Source organism: Dendropsophus ebraccatus, chromosome 4, assembly GCF_027789765.1.
Source record: "Dendropsophus ebraccatus isolate aDenEbr1 chromosome 4, aDenEbr1.pat, whole genome shotgun sequence".
NCBI classification, from domain to species: Eukaryota; Metazoa; Chordata; class Amphibia; order Anura; family Hylidae; genus Dendropsophus; species Dendropsophus ebraccatus.
The window spans coordinates 26,352,433-26,370,705 of NC_091457.1; the positions used below are offsets into that span (position 1 = coordinate 26,352,433).

The 18,273-nt window shown below is 45.3% G+C and overlaps 1 protein-coding gene across 1 annotated transcript in view; it reads left to right on the forward strand.

Annotated features, from left to right (window-relative positions):
* Window positions 1-3,495: 3,495 nt before the first annotated feature.
* RASGRP2 (RAS guanyl releasing protein 2) overlaps window positions 3,496-18,273 on the forward strand; it is a 91,282-nt gene continuing 76,504 nt past the window's right edge. Inside the window, exon 1 of the mRNA XM_069965311.1 lies at window positions 3,496-3,558. The gene's annotated coding sequence lies outside the window, so the exon portion shown is untranslated. The remainder of the gene's footprint in view (window positions 3,559-18,273) is intronic.

The following is an 18,273-nucleotide window of genomic DNA, read 5'->3' on the forward strand; positions in this document are numbered from 1 at the left end:
TTACCCGCGTGGATTCCGCAGTGTGAACCCACCCATAGTCGTTTACCTTTCAACATGTTGATAGGCAACGACAGACAATGATCAGCTGGCATTGTTCATGTCAGCTGATCGTGTATCTATTACACGAATCGATAATCGGCTGTAATAGCCAAATACGGCCAATAATCGTTTCGTGTAATAGGGCCTTTAGCATTTCAGCCATGGCAGCGTGTCCCTGCATAGTGTGAACAGTGTCATTGGATGTGCTGACCATGTTCTGCTTTGTCTGTGTTACTTGTAGAGGGAGCGGCTGCCACTCCACTTGGCTCATGCACTCCACCCATCCCACCTCAGGAGTGATTTAGGTAGAGATTAGTTGGATCCTGCATGCCCAGTTGTAGGCTTAATATTAACCCCTTAAGGACACAGACAATTTTCATTTTTGCACCTTTGTTTTTTTTTCCTCCTCGTATTTAAAGGCCGTAGCGTTAGTATTTCTTCACCTACAGACCCGCATGACATCTTACTTTATGCCACACCAAATGTACTTTGCAACGACACACTTAATTTTTCCATAAAATGTGCTGCAAAACCAGAAAAAAATCATTTGTGGATTGTAAATTTTATTTTATTTTTTAAGGTTTTTTTTTTTCATTGGGGGAGGGGGGGGGGGGGGGGGGGGTTCGTCTTTACGCCTTTCACCCTGCGGTAAAACTGATATGTTATCTATGTTCCCCAAGTCAGTACGATTACAACGTATATACAATGTATATAACTTTTATTTTATTTGACTGCTTTTACAAAAAATGAAAACTTAAAAAAAAAAAGAAAAAAAAAAGTGTTCATAAGTGTATTGTGATCCTTATAACGCTTTTATTTTTGGTCTGTGGAGCTATTTGAGGCGACCTTTTTTGCGCCATGATCTGTACTCTCTATTGGTATCTTACTTGTGTATATGCGACTTTTCGATCACATTTTTTCAAATGGATTTGATGTGCCCAAAAAAATTAAGCATGATCAGGAATGTAATAATTTACGTGATCTATGTAATCTGTGCTCGATTACTATGGGCCGCTGACTGTCTCATGTGATTGTTGGGTCCCCCAGGAGACCCAACTGGTGGGGTGGTACACAATATGGTTTGCCAAGAACCCATTTTTGTCTATAGCAGAATTCTATTTTCCCTACAGCAGTTTTTATTTTGCAATTCTAAATATCTATATTAATCATTTGTCTTGGCATGTGAACTTTTCTTGTTTTATCTTCTGTACTGCGCCATGACTATACTGAACATATATCTGTGTATTGTGACCTCATAGTATTTTGACATCATAGCATGCATTATCTCTATCCTGTGACCTCATAGGATTTATTAACTCTATACTGTGACCTTGTAGGATTTATCATCTCTGTACTGGGACCTCATAGTATACTCAAGGCCACATCCCTTTTATACCCTCTTTATATATATACCCATCATACAAAACTTTATTGATTCCTAACAATGTTAAATTTTCCCCAGAAGTATGTAGAAATTACTGTGTGCCTTACCCATGTATTGTGACTGATAGAGTCTATTATCCCTGCAGTGTGACATCACTGTGTGCCTAAGGCCATATTCCACCAACAGATCTGACCACAGATTATCTGCCAAAGATTTGAAGCCAAACCCAGGAGTGGATATAAAAAGAGAAGAAATCTCAGTCTTTCCTTTATGACCTGTTCTCTGATTATAGTCTGTTTCTGGGTTTGGCTTCAAATCTTTGGCAGATAATCTGTTGTCAGATCTGTTGGTGGAATAGGGCCTTTACCCATGTATGGTGACTATACAGGATCTGCTGCAGATTGATGCAATCACACATACAGGATCTGCCCCAGATTAATGCAATCACACATACAGGATCTGCCCCAGATTAATGCAATCACACATACAGGATCTGCTGCAGATTGATGCAATCACACATACAGGATCTGCTGCAGATTGATGCAATCACACATACAGGATCTGCCGCAGATTAATGCAATCACACACATACAGGATCTGCTGCCGATTGATGCAATCACACATACAGGATCTGCTGCAGATTGATGCAATCACACATACAGGATCTGCTGCAGATTAATGCAATCACACATACAGGATCTGCCGCAGATTAATGCAATCACACACATACAGGATCTGCTGCAGATTGATGCAATCACACATGCAGGAACTTCTGCAGATTGATGTAATCACACATACAGGATCTGCTGCAGATGGATGCAATCACACATACAGGATTTGCTGCATATTGATGCAATCACACATACAGGATCTGCTGCAGTTGGTTGCAATCACTCATACAGGATCTGCTGCAGATGGATGCAATCACGCATACAGGATCTGCTGCAGATGGTTGCAATCACTCATACAGGATCTGCTGCAGATGGATGCAATCACACATACAGGATCTGCTGCAGATGGATGCAATCACACATACAGGATCTGCTGCAGATGGTTGCAATTACACATACAGGATCTGCTGCAGATGGTTGCAATCACACATACAGGATCTGCTGCAGATTGATGCAAACACATACAGGATCTGCTGCAGATGGATGCAATCACACATACAGGATCTGCCGCAGATTGTTGCAATTACACATACAGGATCTGCTGCAGCTTGATGCAATCATACATACAGGATCTGCTGCAGATTGATGCAATCACACATACAGGATCTGCCGCAGATTGTTGCAATCACACATACAGGATCTGCTGCAGATGGATGCAATCACACATACAGGATCTGCCGCAGATTGTTGCAATCACACATACAGGGTCTGCTGCAGATGGATGCAATCACACATACAGGTCACACATCAGAAACTCTGTAATCAGGGAATATAACAATGTTTAGGATCCAACTTGCACCACATAATAGAATAATGTGCAATTTGGGTCTATTATACAGTAAGAAACCAGACACTTTCTAAAGGAACATAAAAAGTTTATTAATGTAAATCTAATTCCTAGGTAAAAAAAGAGGGACATGTAAGGGGGGGGGGGGGGTAAAAAAGAGGGACAGAGGGACAAGGCTCAAAAGTAGGGACTGTCCCTCCAAAAGAGGGACACTTGGGAGTTATGTACTATTCATTTTATTAGTAGCTATAATCTACAATTAACAATGCTCCCTTCTGTATCAGAGCTGGGAATTGGCCATTCAGGGCTCTGGGAAAGATGGGTGATGATTATAACAGCGCTTCTATGGAGTTCACCCCCCTGACAGGACGTGCACAGAACTTGTCGTTGGTGGTTTTGGTCCTTGGCAGATATGAGTATCGCTATGACTGGCACAGTGAGGTCTCCTTGGGTGTCACCAGGCTGGGCAGACGCAGCAGCGGGCTCACTCCTCACATGCCAGGAGGGAGAGGATGTTGTTTTGTTGGGGGTTAAATGCAATATGTTCATTATCTGTTGCTGTTTCCTGCCCAGATGCTCAGGGAGGAAGTGTAACTCACATTCTACCACAGGAGGGGGGGCTGGGCGGTGAAAAGTGACACACAGGGGCTGAGTCCTGTCACAAGCTCTGGACTGAGGTAGGTGCAATGCTGCTCTGCCTGCTGGCTGCACCCATCACCAGGGATACAGCGCTGCCAGCTACACAGGGGATGCTGGGGGTTGTAGTCACTCACACTGGCTGCACCGCTTTGCTATGCGCTGCCTTGTCCTATACATCTACTTTCCATGTTATCCAGCAGGTTTCTAACATGTATGCGACGAATGCCTGCGTCCCATACAAAAGTAGCAGAGCTGAGTGTGTAATTGCCTCTCATCACATTGATGTTAGAGAAGTAGCGGACATAGTATAAAACACAAAGCTGGAACAAAGTAACAGAAGAAAGGTCACCGTCCGTTCATGGCATTTAACCCTCTGGGGTTGTGTCGTTTTTATACGACTGCAGTCCCATGTAAGAACAGTGTGAACAGGTTTGTGCCAAAATGACATACTCAGCTCTGCTATATCCATAGTTAGAGGGGTGGTATCTTTTTTTTTTTTTTTCTTTTGCGCAACTTTATTTTATTTTTAAGGATGTGTAATTCTAAACCTGTGACAATTTACCGGGGATTACTGATACAATTGTAAACATGTGACTTAAAAGAAGTTATCCCTTATCTACTTAAAGGGGTTATCCCTTATCTACAGGATAGGGGATATAAAGCTGATTGGTGGGGGTCTGACTCCGATCCTGAGAATGGGGACAAAATTATCTCCAGAAGGAATGGATGCCCGTCCAGCGATCAATCAACTCATGTCTATGTACAGTAACTTCTTAAGGTGGTAAAACTACTTTATTAGACTTGGTCTGTTCTGTCTTATAATAGTAACTATACAGGGGTACAACGCATTGTGTAAGAGGGGCAGAACTGTTGTGTTATCCTTGTACAGACCCCCTGATTGCTAACTTTGGGGTCTGGCAGCAATATTAGTTACCATTCACTGTATAATACATATATAAGTGTTTTTACATTATCAGAATGAGCTTAAACGAGTTGTCCGGTGTGGTCAATCGCTAGTCACAATCCATAAGGATCTATATGTTCAGCTCCCACATTGACCCAGAGGATGCAATTATTACAAGGACAGCCTATTGATTTCACTGGGAAGTGTAAAGTATCATACATTATACTGTATGTTTTCACCAAACAGGATCCTTAAAGGGACATTCGAAGTTAATATACAAGAAGATTGCATACCGCGGCACTTCAGCCGAAAAGCTCCACCTTTATTGTATTCAAAAACACATAACAGGACGTAGAGGTACTCACACTCCCTGCCAACTGTTTCGCGCTATCAAACGCTTTCTCATGCCTTGAGAAAGTGCTTGATAGCGCAAAACTGTCAGCAGGGAGTGTGCGCACCTCTATTCCCTGTTATGTCTTTTTGGATACAACAAAGATAAAACTTTTAAGTAGGGATGGTCCGAACCTGCCTTCGTACGAACCCGAACTCTCGGCAATGATTCCCGCTGTCTGCCCGCTCAGTGGAGAGGGTGGATACAGCGGGGGGACTGCCTGGAAAACTGGGGTACAGCAATAGCCATAGGCTGTATCCCAGTTTTCCAGGCGGTCCTCCCGCTGTATCCACCCGCTGCACGGAGCGGCCAGACAGCGGGAATCTGATGCCGAGCGTTCGGGTTCATGCGAACCCGAACCTCGGCAGGTTCGGACCATCCTTACTTTTAAGGTGAAGTGCCGCGGTATGTAATCTTCATGTATATATTTGTATAGACCTATATGTTAAGCTGAGCACCATCTGAAGCACTGATGAGATGTGAATGCACACCTGACTGTGCACAAATGCCTGGGACCAGTAGTTCCAGTGAGATAGCTAACTGTGGTACTGCAGTACTGGCCGGGTTAACATCACTTCTTTTTAATTGGAATACGGGCACATTAGGGTGTGCTTTCACTCCAATTAGCCATAGCGGACAATGTAAAGTAAAGCCAAAGCCGCACTTTACATTGCCTGCACAGTCTATTTTGTGCGGGTGCTGTTCACTGAATAGCGGCCGCACAAAATAGACATGTGAGTTTTCTGTGCGGCCGCATGGAATCCATAGTAAGTAATATAATCGGCCGCTGTGATTAAACAACAGCCGTTGTTGCAAACAGATCCCGTTGCAAAAAAGTGAGGAGAATAACATTTCTTCTCTGCTCTATGAGATGCCACGTAGGCATTATGCATGGGATGTTGATCCAGAGATTTATTGTGATAGTCATATTGAGAGTCAGAAAGAAATGTTCCCTTAGCATGGGGCAATTTGCACCGTCCTAATAGGAGTTTTTTTGTCTTCATCTATATCAACACTATGGGGGGGAATTATCAAGACTGGCGAACTCATACGCTGGCCCCGCCCCCTTTCTCCTGGCTGAATTCACGCCTTCGCACCCGGTGAACCATTTCTGTGAGCAGGCTTAAATCATTATAAATGCGGCCACACCGCCTACCTGCCTTGCCGCACCCCCTCCCCCCTGCCCGCCAACGTGCAATGCCACCCCCCAGCATGCTGTTCTTTTCAACACGCCCAAAGGCGCATGATTACAGCACAGGAGTCCACCCAGGACCGTGACTAGATGAACAAGCCACCCGCCCACCATGACTACTTAGCAGGTTATTTTACATACAGGAGATAATTAAACTAACTTTGCGGTTTATATGTACATGGTACGCAGGGGGGTATGTTTGGGAAGTTTGCTGGGTGATGTACCAGCACGTTTCCTTAGCTATATGGCGTTTTTTTTGCGTGATCGGTTCCCTTTAAAGGGGTAGTGCGGCGCTAAAAAATTATTCACAGAATAACACACATTACAAAGTTATACAACTTTGTAATGTATGTAATGTCTGTGAATCGCCCCGTTCCCCGTGTCCTACCACCCCCGCACGTGTACCCGGAAGTGTGTGGTGCATTATACATTACCTGATCCGTGTCGAGGCCGTCCGCCATCTTGTGCCAAGCGTCATCATCGGACGGACGAATCCCTGCCGCCGTCCCCCCTCCACCACGTTACATCTGTGCTCAGCCGCGATTGGCTGAGCAGAGTTATGCTCAACCAATCGCAGCTGAGCATCGGATGATGCTGCAGAGGGCGTCTGGTATTCGGGACAGTCGGAGCTCACTGACTGAAGATCGGAGACGGGGGTCGGCGCGTGACAGGTATGTATAGCGCACCACACTTCCGGGTACACGGGTGGGGGGTGGGGGGTGGGACACGGGGAAGGGGGTGATTCACAGACATAACATACATTACAAAGTTGTATAACTTTGTAATGTGTGTTATTCTGTGAATAATTTTTTAGCGCCACACTACCCCTTTAATAGAATGAACTTGATGGACTGTTGTCTTTTTTTTAGCCTCATCAACTATGTAATTATAGTGGGGAAAATAAGTATTTGATACACTTTCGATTTGATACACTACTGATTTTCCACCTACAAAGATTGGAGGGGTCTGTAATTTGTATCATAGGTACACTTCACCTGTGAAAGACAGAATCTATTAAAAAATTTCATAAAATCACATTGTAAGATTTTTAAATAATTAATTTGCATTTAATTGCATGAAATAAATATTTGATCGACCGACCAATAACAATTCTGGCTCTCACAGACCTTTTTGTTTTTCTTTAAGAAGCTCCTCCTACTCTGCACTCATTACCTGAATTAATTGCACCTATTTGAACTTGTTACTTGTCTAAAAACACCTGCCCACACACTCAATCACATTACAACCTCCCCACCATGATCAAGACTAAACTGCTGTCTATACAAAATTGTAGACCTGCACAAGGCTGAAATGGGCTACAGCAACGCTTCTCAAACTTTTTTTCTACTAGAGCCTCACCCCTCAGACCAAAGCAATGCCTGGGCCTCACCAGACAGACCAAGGGGGAAACCTGGTCAAAAACTAAAGGAAACTTAAAGGTTTCAGTTGTATCAAATACTTATTTCATGCAATACATTGCTAAATAAGTATTCAAAAATCATACAATGTAATTTTCTGGAATTTTGTTTATAGTTTCTGCCTCTCGCAGGTGAAGTGCACCTACGATAAAAATTACAGACCCCTCCATTCTTTGTAGGTGGGAAAACTTGAAAAATCAGTAGTGTGTCAAATAGTTATTTTTCCCACTGTATGTAACTGTGTATACACAATCTGTATGGTGTTCACAGATCAGCCCCTAGAAAATGATATAAAATGATCAAGGAACAGGGGACTCAATCAAAAAATTGCATTTTAACTGCAATTATTTTTTTGGCCTTATGTTTTTAGCATTACTGCAGTGAGACACATGATACCTTTCATATATCTGTCTGTGCTTCTAGGATGTAGATATCACGTATCTGGTCATGAATGAGGAAATTGACCCACTCTAAAAGTAAAGTGTACCTGTCATAGAAAAAAACTTTTGAGAAGTCCTTGGAAGCTTTGATCGGTGGAGGTCCGGATGATCAGACACTCACCGATCTGATCTGTTGTGCAGACAGAGGGGGGAGTGATCGTGGGGGTCTAAAACCAAGACCCTGACATATCAAAACTTGTGACATAGGATGTTCGAATTTTGTATTCACTAAAATGCCATTTATAGACTGTGGTTGATGCTAATAGAAATGAACTGACAAACAGAATAAGCAGGAGGAACAAATTTCAAGTTTTCTACTTCCTATCTTCAGTTATCTTTCTTAAAAAGTCTCTTTATTTTGAACATTCCCTATTAAAGTCAACGGGAGCTAGAAGCTCACAATTTTGGGGAGCATTTCTTTGCCCCTGTGAATGCACCCTAAATTTGACCGCCTTTGACATGCCTTCTTCAGCCTTGGAGGAGGTGGGATTTTCCAGTGTACGACTCTATAGTTAAAGGGGTACTCCAGCGGGGGGCACTTTTTTGCTGGGACCCGCATCGCGGCGCTGCGGTGCCCGGTTTCCGCCCACTTCCGGGTATCTGACGCAACGTCTCAGGTCCGATCAGCCACTCAGTGAAGGAGGTGGGATCCGTTTCAAGTCTGCTGAGATCCCACCTTTGTCACTGAGTGGCTGAGCGGACCTGAGACGTATCGTCTCGGGCCCGCGTCAGACACCCGGAAGACACCGCGATGCGGGACCCGCTGCTGGAACCGCGGAGGTGAGTGGACGTCTTTTCCCTCGGCCACCTCCTCTCCGGTCCCAGCAAAAAAGTGCCCCCCGCTGGAGTACCCCTTTAATCTTGGGATGGTACTGATATATCCAAGTTCCATCACAGATAAATGAAAAATAGATCTGCTTTGCTCCAAAATTTGTGCATAGATTGAAAAATTCTTGGAAATCCCTCAAAAATTTCATGATGTTGAGGTGATTGTTCAAAACTTCCCTGCGAGTTTCTTGATCAATAGTCACTATGTCTGATGTGGATGAGCAGCCTCCCCTTTCATCATCTACAACCTCTTAACCTTCCTTAAATCTCTTGTGACTCTGAAACGCTCACGTGACATTAGTTTCCTCCTCTAAGCTTTTGTTAACATCGGAAATTTAGCCTCTCCAGTGATTTAGTTGCCATTTTGTTCAGTGTCACTAGAAGTTTTAAGGTAATCTGTTGCTCTATGTACTCAGTCATGTCTGACGCCAAACAGACTATGGGAGAGGAGTACAGCTGGTAGCTGTGGTTTGGGAGGGATAAAAGGGTTTCACAAGCAAACATGGTGAAATCAGATAAAATAACTTATAAGGTTCTTTCCCCCCATTGATCTGATTACTTTCTCGACAATTTACATTGTTTATATTTTCAGTGGAGACTAACTGCCAATACTTGTAGGACAGACCAAGAAGTTGCAATTAAACATGAGCATGTGTGACCACCTTATAACAAAGCGGGCACGTGGGGAATAACAGGTATATGATTATACATATGGTATATGCAGATGACAGCTTGGGTCGGCCAAGAACAAAAGTTTAAAGCGAATGCACCACTAGGTACATCGCTTTTTGTTTTTTATATGAACAGACCGGAGCCAGCACAGGGATGCCGGTGCCGCAGTGCTTTCTTTCTAAACCGCCGCTCGGTACCCGCACAGGGCACCAGTCTATTCCCGAGCACCGGCCCGGCATAAAGCACTGATGGTGGGCCTGTCGGCCCCCAGTTTGACAATCCCCTCTCCCTTCTGTGACGTGGCTCCATTGATTCTAATAGAGCCGCATCAGAGAGGGGAGGGGGTTTCATCACACATGGGGGCTGGCAGGCTCACCCCCAGTGCTTCATGTCAGGCCATTGCTTGGGAATAGACTGGTGCCCTGTGCGGGTAGTGGTTTAGGAAAAAGGACCATGGCACCGGCACCCCCGTGCCGGCTCCCGTCTGTTCATGTAAAAAACACAAAGCGATGTACCTAGTGGTACATTCCCTTTAAATCCTACAGTTAAGAGGCCCTGATACGTACATAGTAGATGGTAGTCTGGATCCGCAGACTACCATCCAGCAGGTTTGGGTGACATTTATCTAATATGTATGACAAGCTTTAATGTGACAACTGTTCATCCTACCATGGGTTACTTGTCTTCTGTTAATGGTCTACAGAATAGGTCCATGGAATTATTACCGTCACTGATATTTATATGTAGTCTGACAAGATGAGATGTAAATGTTGAAATCCTGATACTGGAAAATGAAGTACCGGCAGTCTTGGATACATTCCCTTCATTTCCAAGTAGTCACAGGGATTTTCAGAATTGTAAACATGCCAGTTTCTATGCCAGTTCTCATGACTCAGTTTCCTTCTCTATACTGTAATATGTTTTTCAGCAAGTGAAAGTATATAAGGGTATGCTCCAAGATCAGCAGTGGGGCGTCAGAAAGCCTTATTGTTACCGCATGAAAAGGGCAGTCGTGGCCTTTGTAACTGCTTTATCCACAATGGTGCACTACGTATGTGTCTTGGACTATGCACTATGGAGTATATCTGATCATATAAGGACAAGTGGGGTCTGTTGGCTACTTATGGTTTATAAGAGAGCCTAAGGCTGGCTTCACACTACATTTTTGCAATCCGTTTTTGCAAAAAAAAAAAAAAGAATGGAAAAAACGGATGCATGACTGGGGAACTGTGCATGACTGGGGAACTGTGCCAAACCAATTCCATGTTATTCCATACGGTGGTGCAATTTCGACTCTAATGAGGCACATTATATTTTTGAAATTATTGGCTGTAATTTTTCCAGAAAATGACGGTTGTATTTTGCCCTTATTTTTACGTTACTTGAAAATACCCTAAAACCAAACTATGTTTGTGGGATAAATTGGCAAACTAGCCAATAGAGATATATTAAAAGTTTTAATCGGTTGCGGTGTACAGACCCTGACCGATCACCAAAACAAGCTCTGTGTCAAGTGGCATAAACAATCTCATAAAGCAAATCTAATGATCGGCCAGATAATCGTTTAGCAAGGGCTGCATGGACATCGTTACTGATGTCCTTGCAGCCTTTGCCCAAACAGTATACATTACCCATCTACGCTCCAGGGCTCCACATGCGCTCTGCTTCCTCCCCGGTCCCACGCGCGGCAGCATCAGAGCGACCTGTTTGAGATGACAGGCCACTCATCCAATCACTGGCCGGGATCGAAGTGGCCAGTGATTGGCTGAGCTGCCTGTCCGCTCCGCCGTTCCTGGAGTGTGGATGGGTAATGTTTACTGTTTGTAGAATTGACATCCATCGGCCATACATCGCTATTGCACGTAGCGATGCGTGGTCGTCACCCAATGATTTTAGGTTTGAGGCTAAAGATTTTAGGTTTGATTGTTGTCTCTATTACACTGACCGATAATCGGCCAAATGGGGCCAATTAGGCCGATTATCACTCTGTGTAATAGGGCCCTTAGTCCCTTATTAACAGTTTTATTGAAGGAAGAGGTAAACAATACAGAGTTAGCAGGATTATCAATACAATCATATATAGCATGAAACTTTAGTATAGTATCTTGAACATTGTATGACTCTGAACCACAACATATGGTATAATAGTAGTGTCCATCAAGAAGAGGATAAAAGAGAAGTAACCTCAGTAATACTATTCCATGTTCAGAGCAGAATGTTGTCTGCTTGGAACGTCTTTCAACCTTTATGGACCAAAATCTAATGCAAGAAGAATAAATGAATGTCATAATAAGCCCATAAGTGGACTGTTGATGATATAAAATAAAAGAATTATGTTAAATTAGAATATAAAAGAAGTAAGAAAGAAATAAGACCGAGAGTGGAAAAGAAAGTCTATGGAGCAAGAGAGGGGGGGGGGGGGGGCAGGTGGGGGGGGGGGGTATGTGAGGGGAAGGATGTCCAGGAAGGCGGTATCCTGAGGCCGTTCCAACCAGGAGCCGATGACTAGAGGTAAGGCTTCAGTCTACGGGGAAGCTAGCCATGAGCCTAGCCCAGGGCCATCACGGAACATCAGCCAGATCATCCAAGTGTGGTTGAACTGAGCATTACGATTGGCGTCCTCAGCCGCCATCTCCTCCATACGCATAAGGTAGTTAACCTCAGTTACCCATTCTGCAAGAGAAGGAGCTGTGGAGGATTTCCAATGACGGGGGAGCACCACTCTGGCAGCAGTCAAAAAGTGCCTAAGAAGGCCCTTTTTAGCCGAGGAGATAGAGCCTGGAATCATGGAAAGGAGGCCAATCTGGGGAGTAGCCGGTATCGAATTGGTTGTCAGAGTGTTGTATAAATTGAAAATCTTGGGCCAGTAGCCGTCTAATGATGGGCAGCTCCACCAAATGTGTAGCATAGTCCCAGGTGCAGAGGAGCAACGCCAACACAGGTCTGACACCGAGGGAAAAACAGAGTGTAAGAAGGTTGGGTAACGGTACCACCGCGTCAAGATTTTATAATTTTTTTCCTGAGCGTGACATGCCATTGGAGGTTTATGCGTGAGTATGAAGCATTTGTCCCAGTCAGTGGCATTAAGCCGTACAGTAAGTTCCCTTTCCCATGCCTGCACAAAACATAGTGAAGGAAACTGAGTGAGGGAACCCAGGATAGCATAAATGTCCGAGAGGAGCTTCTGCGGAGGGCCTACCTGTGTTATCAGCGTTTCAAGATCAGTGAGTTCCTGGCAGAGAGCCTGTGGCTGTGGAAATGAGTTCAGAAAAGATCGTAGCTGAAGATACCCCATCCAGGTGATATGACTGTCCTGATGGAGGTTTTTGAGTTGTGTGAACGTAGGTATAGTGGGCTGGCCAGCCATGGTGTGTGTCAGTCTCGGGAAGGAGTCTCTATCCCATGTAAGAAATCTATTCTGTCGGAATGCCGGAGGAAAGTCAGGATTGCCAAAGAGAGGTGTCAGTGGTCCCGGGTTGTGGGAAATGTCGCATGAGGAAATCAATCTATTCCAAAAAGTGAGAAATTGTCGGGTCAAAAAAGGAAGATTTTGGAAGGTCATATAGTGTCATTTATCGATCCATGGCAGAGAGCGCAGGGCCCAGGGCGATAAGTGTTCTTCTATCATGACCCATTGCTTAAGCCCACGCGACCTATGCCAATCCACCACTCGCATGAGGATGGACGCTCTGTGGTATGCCTTGAAGTCAGGGAGACCTGCTCCCCCAGTCCGTTTAGATTGGCAAAGAGTTTTGAACCTCACATGAGGTCGCGTCGAACCCCAGATGAATTTACTGAGTGCTCTGTTCAATTGTAGGAAAAATGCATTGGGGGCGTGTATGGGTAGTGCCTGGAATATGTAAAGGAAACGTGGCAATATATCCATTTTGACCACGTTTATACGGCCAAACCATGAGAGTAGTTTGAGGTTATATTCTAGCAGAGATGCCTTCGTTTTGTGGAGGAGAGGTTCGTAGTTTAATTTGAATAATAAGGATAGGTCGGTGGGGATGTGGGTACCTAAGTATTTAATGGCAGTGGGTTCCCATTTAAAGGAAAAGTTGGACTTCAGGGTTTGCACTGCAGCAGAAGGAAGTGATATATTGAGCGCCTCAGTTTTATTATAATTTACTTTGAAGTTGATCATTTTACCAAATTTGTCCATTTCCGAGATGAGGGATGGGAGGGATGTATGAGGGTCGGTGACATATAGGAGCAGATCATCTGCGTATAACGCTAATTTATGATGATCTGGGCCCAGAGTGATACCGTGTATGTCGGGGTTTTTTCGTATAGCAACAGCTAGGTGCTCCATGACTAGGGTGTAAAGTAGGGATGATAGGGGACACCCTTGCCGGGTGCCATTGTGGATGGGAAAAGAAGTAGACAAAATTCCGTTTGCTCCAACTTTCGCCGAAGGGTTGCGATATAACGCCATGATCCGTGACAACATGAGGGGGCCCATTCCGATTTGACAGAGAGATTGCTCCATAAAGGACCAATGCACCCTGTCAAATGCTTTTTCGGCATCCACAGAAACAAGGCACATAGGTACCCGTCTCTTCTGGGCGAGTGAAATAAGAAGTAGTGTTTTATTCGTGTTATCTCTCGCCTCTCTAGCTTTAATAAAACCGACTTGGTCATTGGAGATAATAGAAGGGAGGAGAAGGGAAAGGCGATTGGCAATGAGTTTGGAATACAATTTAATATCAATGTTGATTAGGAAGATAGGGCGAAAGTTAGAGCAAGCATTTGGTTCCCTCCCTGGCTTGGGCAACACCGTGATGTGGGCCTCCATAGCCTGTGCTGGGAATGGAGAGCTTACCGTAATTGCATTGAAGACTTTCACAAGGAATGGTGTGAGGAGTGGGGCAAGGAGTTTATAAAAACGGGTAGTGTATCCATCGGGGCCGGGGCACTTGCCCGTGGGGAGGGACTTAATGGCCTCTGAGATCTCAACTTCTGAAAAGTCAGCTTCTAGCGATTCTATAGCCTCTTCAGAGAGCGTGGGCAGGGATGTATCTGAAATATAGTCACATATAGTACTATGTAGGGTTTGCGGAGGTGCATCATGGAAGTAACCCCGGATATTGTACAGCTCTGAGTAATAGTCCCAAAAGGCGTCAGCAATAAGCCTTGGGTCATGAATAGGGGGCCCTTGTGGGGTGTTGAGTTTGGGGATGTAAACCGTGCTATTGCGGGGGTGGAGCAATCTTGCCAGAGCCCTGCCGCATTTGTCTGCATTTTCATAAGAATATCGTTTCAGTCTGTCCCTGAATCTGGTGTATGTCTGGTTTAACAGAGTCTGTAGCTTGTCTCTCGCTGTCGTCAAGTCAGCTAGCGTTTGTGGAGCTAAAGTGGACTTGTGGGTTGCCTCCAGGTCATGTATCTGTGTCAGAAGGCGAGATATCGCCGCTGCACGGTCTTTTTTCAATCTGGCGCCATGTTTAATTAAGGTGCCACAGAGCACACATTTTAGGGCTTCCCACTGATAAGGGAGAGCAGTGTCGTCATGTGTATGGTTGGCAATGAAGTCAGTTATGGTGTTCTGCACGTCAGAGAGGCACAGTTGGTCTTTTAGGAGGTTCTCATTCAGCCTCCAAGACTGAAAGGTGGGGGTCGACCCAGGTATCTCCAGCGTGCAGAACACAGGTGCGTGATCCGACCAGACCACCGAACCAATCCGCGAACCCGGATGCCATGTAAGTAGGTGATGGCTGACCAGAAGGAAGTCTATTCGACTGTATGAGGCATGTAGTGGTGAGTAGAAAGTGTAATCGCGGTCAGTGGGGTGTAAGATTCTCCATATGTCTACCAATTGGAGAGAATGTAAGGTGGATGTCAGTCGGTGCATGTGAGATACCGGGTTGTTGCCCACCGCCAGATGAGGAATCTAGAGCCGGATCAAAGACGAAGTTGAAATCTCCGCCAACAATCAAAAGGCCCTCCGCAAAACCCTCCAGCAGACGCAGGTATTGCTGACATGTCTTTACTTGGTCCTGATTAGGGAGATAAAGACAGGCAAGTGTAAAAACCTTAGATTGGACAGACAGTTTCAGAAACACATATCTCCCCTCTGTGTCAACCCGGGCATCTAGGACCTTATGCCGCAGTGATCTGTGAATGCCTATACTAGCTCCCCTAGACCTGGATTCTGGATTGGAGCTGTGGTGCCATGTGGGGTAATACCTGTTAGAGAACTGGGGTATGTGATGTGTTTTAAAATGGGTTTCCTGTAAAAAGAGGAAATGAACCCTTTCTTTATGCATATTATAGCAGATTTGCGACCTTTTTTCTGGGGTGTTGAACCCCCTAACGTTTAGGGAACATAACTTAATGGAGGCCGCCATCCTGGGTAGTATGCCTTGCTGGTCTGATTGTACCGCCTGCTGCGCAGCCTGGGTAGCTGATAAAGTGCCAACATCATCCTCTATCCTCTGTACTTGATCAGTTAGCTGAGAGAGATTAGCTGAAAGCACCTTTATTTCTGATTTGTAGGTAGATTCCAGGCGCTGTATGTATCTTTCCATGTCCTCTCTTGTAGGCATGGCGGCCATTTGCTGCTTGAGTTCTTTCGGATCATCCCCCATTATTTCAGATGTAGTGGGTTCAGCTGTGGAGAGGGTCAGGGTGGCTATAGAATTACACTGTGTCAGTGGGATAGAGGAGAGAGTACCCAGGGCAGGAAAGTCTCTGTGTCCCAGAGTGAAGACAGTCCCACCAGCAGCTGCGTGTGCAGGGGGTGAGTTGTGCAGTAATGGCGGCTGCAAAGCTGTGGGAGAACACGTGGGCGCCTGGCTCAGCAGTGGGTCACCCTCTTGGTGGACGGTTGGCGGGCTCTGGAGGCAGTGGGGAGCCGTTGCGGGGGTATTGCCGCTTATGGAGGCCACCGGATCACTTGCCGACACTGCGGCTGCTGCAGGGGAGAAGCTACTGCTGCGTAATGGCGGCAGGGAGACCGCGGGACTCACCCCCGTGCTTCTCAGGTAGCGCCGAATGGCCCCTGTAGCCGGGTCTGCAGGCGTCTTCTTTGTCCTGCTTGGCTTACCGGTGATGGCGGAGGTATGTTGGGACATGTGGCGTGGCTTTGGTAACGCTGGTGTGCCTGGTGCTGGGCTGAGGGAGCGGAGCACTCACACTATGCAGCCGCTCGGCGCCATTCCCAGACCACGCCCCCCTAGGGCCCTTAGTTCAGGGGAAGGTAACATATACCAGAATTTCTGATGTGCCACATACCATTATTAGTGTAATAAAGCGAGAAATTCACCTGAATAAAAAAAAAAAAAAATGCTTGTATGCTCAGCAATTGCTGTAAAACAGAACAGAACGCCAACTGTGTCCAGTGCTGGTGGTCACACATGCTCAGTACATTCTGCTCCTGTACCAAGACAACAAAGTATATTTATTCCTTAAATGAATTTAAGGAGTCAAAGAGATCCACTACCTCGCTGTGCCTTTCAGGTTAGCCTATAAGCTTTGTATAGTATAAAGCTAACTTATTTGTGTAGTGTGGCAGGTTAGCACAGTATATATTACACATTTGTGGTCTTTAATTGGTTTGGGTAACACCGCTATGGTGACTGCATACAGATACTGTGGTATGTGACCCAGTTTTTTACACCTTTAAAAGCTGTGAAGTCAGCTTATCTGCAAACATTTCTGCAAGCCTGACTGCCAGGCCCATTCAGTCAGTGGCAGCGCAATGCATTGCAACCGCAGGAACTACTTGCAGCATTTATTGCAGCTCAGTGGGGAAAAAAAACAGGTGTCAAATGTGAGAGTGGAAGCCTGCAGGTGTGTATTGATTCAAAGTGAGTCTTGTCTTAAAGGGGTATTTCCATCTCAAATACCATAGTTATACTTGTAGGACTCGTCAAGGTAAATATTAAAGGGAACCTGTCATCCAGCATTGCGGCGCAATGCCCGCCCGACTCTGGTCTGTAACACATCCTCTGTTCACGGACCGTAATTTTGGAATGTGTGAATGCCCCCTAAGATGCCGTTTTTTTTGCCCCAGACACCCATATACTTGAGTCTGACCATAGTCTAGGCTCTATCAGTTATCATTGATAATACTTGGGCTTTTGTGCTCACTTCAAGGGCAAGTTCACACTCTTCAGAAAAATGTCCAAAAATGTATGTAGTGTGTTGATATACAATAATTTGGGACAATTTTCACTTGCTTTGTTTTATAATTCATTGGACATTTTACCTGCAAGAATCCACAGATTGCTTTGTTTAATTGCACAACATTTGATAAATCTCCCCCATGTACTCAAACAGACAACACAAACTGAGATGGAGAGCCTGTTACCTGTGGCATGCAGTGCTGTGCAATGTACCAGTATGTCACCTCTGATGGATGTAGTACAGTACCAGTACAAGAAGACTGAGGTACAGTCCATTTCTACTTACAGCAGGGGTGACATAGTGATGCATTGCACAGCACTCCATGCTGCACATAGTTTACGTAACCACAGCAAAAAAGAAATAAAATAGAACAAATGGAGATCACTATTAATAGGACATTTACAGAAATAGAGGTCTATTACAATGTGACTTAAGGGCCTATTCCACAGAACGATTATCGTCCGTATTCAGCCGATATCAGCCGCCACGGACAATAATCGTCCCGTGGAATAGAGTGCAACGATCAGCCGACATCGTTCATGTCGGCTGATCGTTGCAGTCGCTTGTTTTTCAACATGTTGAAAAACAAGCGACTGATATAGCAGCGATCTGCTGCCGTCGCTCCATTGAATAGGAGCGTCGGCAGCAGATGCTGCTATATCCTATGGGCTGCCCGGACGATCAGCAATCCTCCGAGCAGCCCCCCCGCAGCTCCCCGCCGCCCCCTCCCGCACTCACCCGCTCGCTGCTGCCGCAATGAATAGCGGCAGCAGCGAGC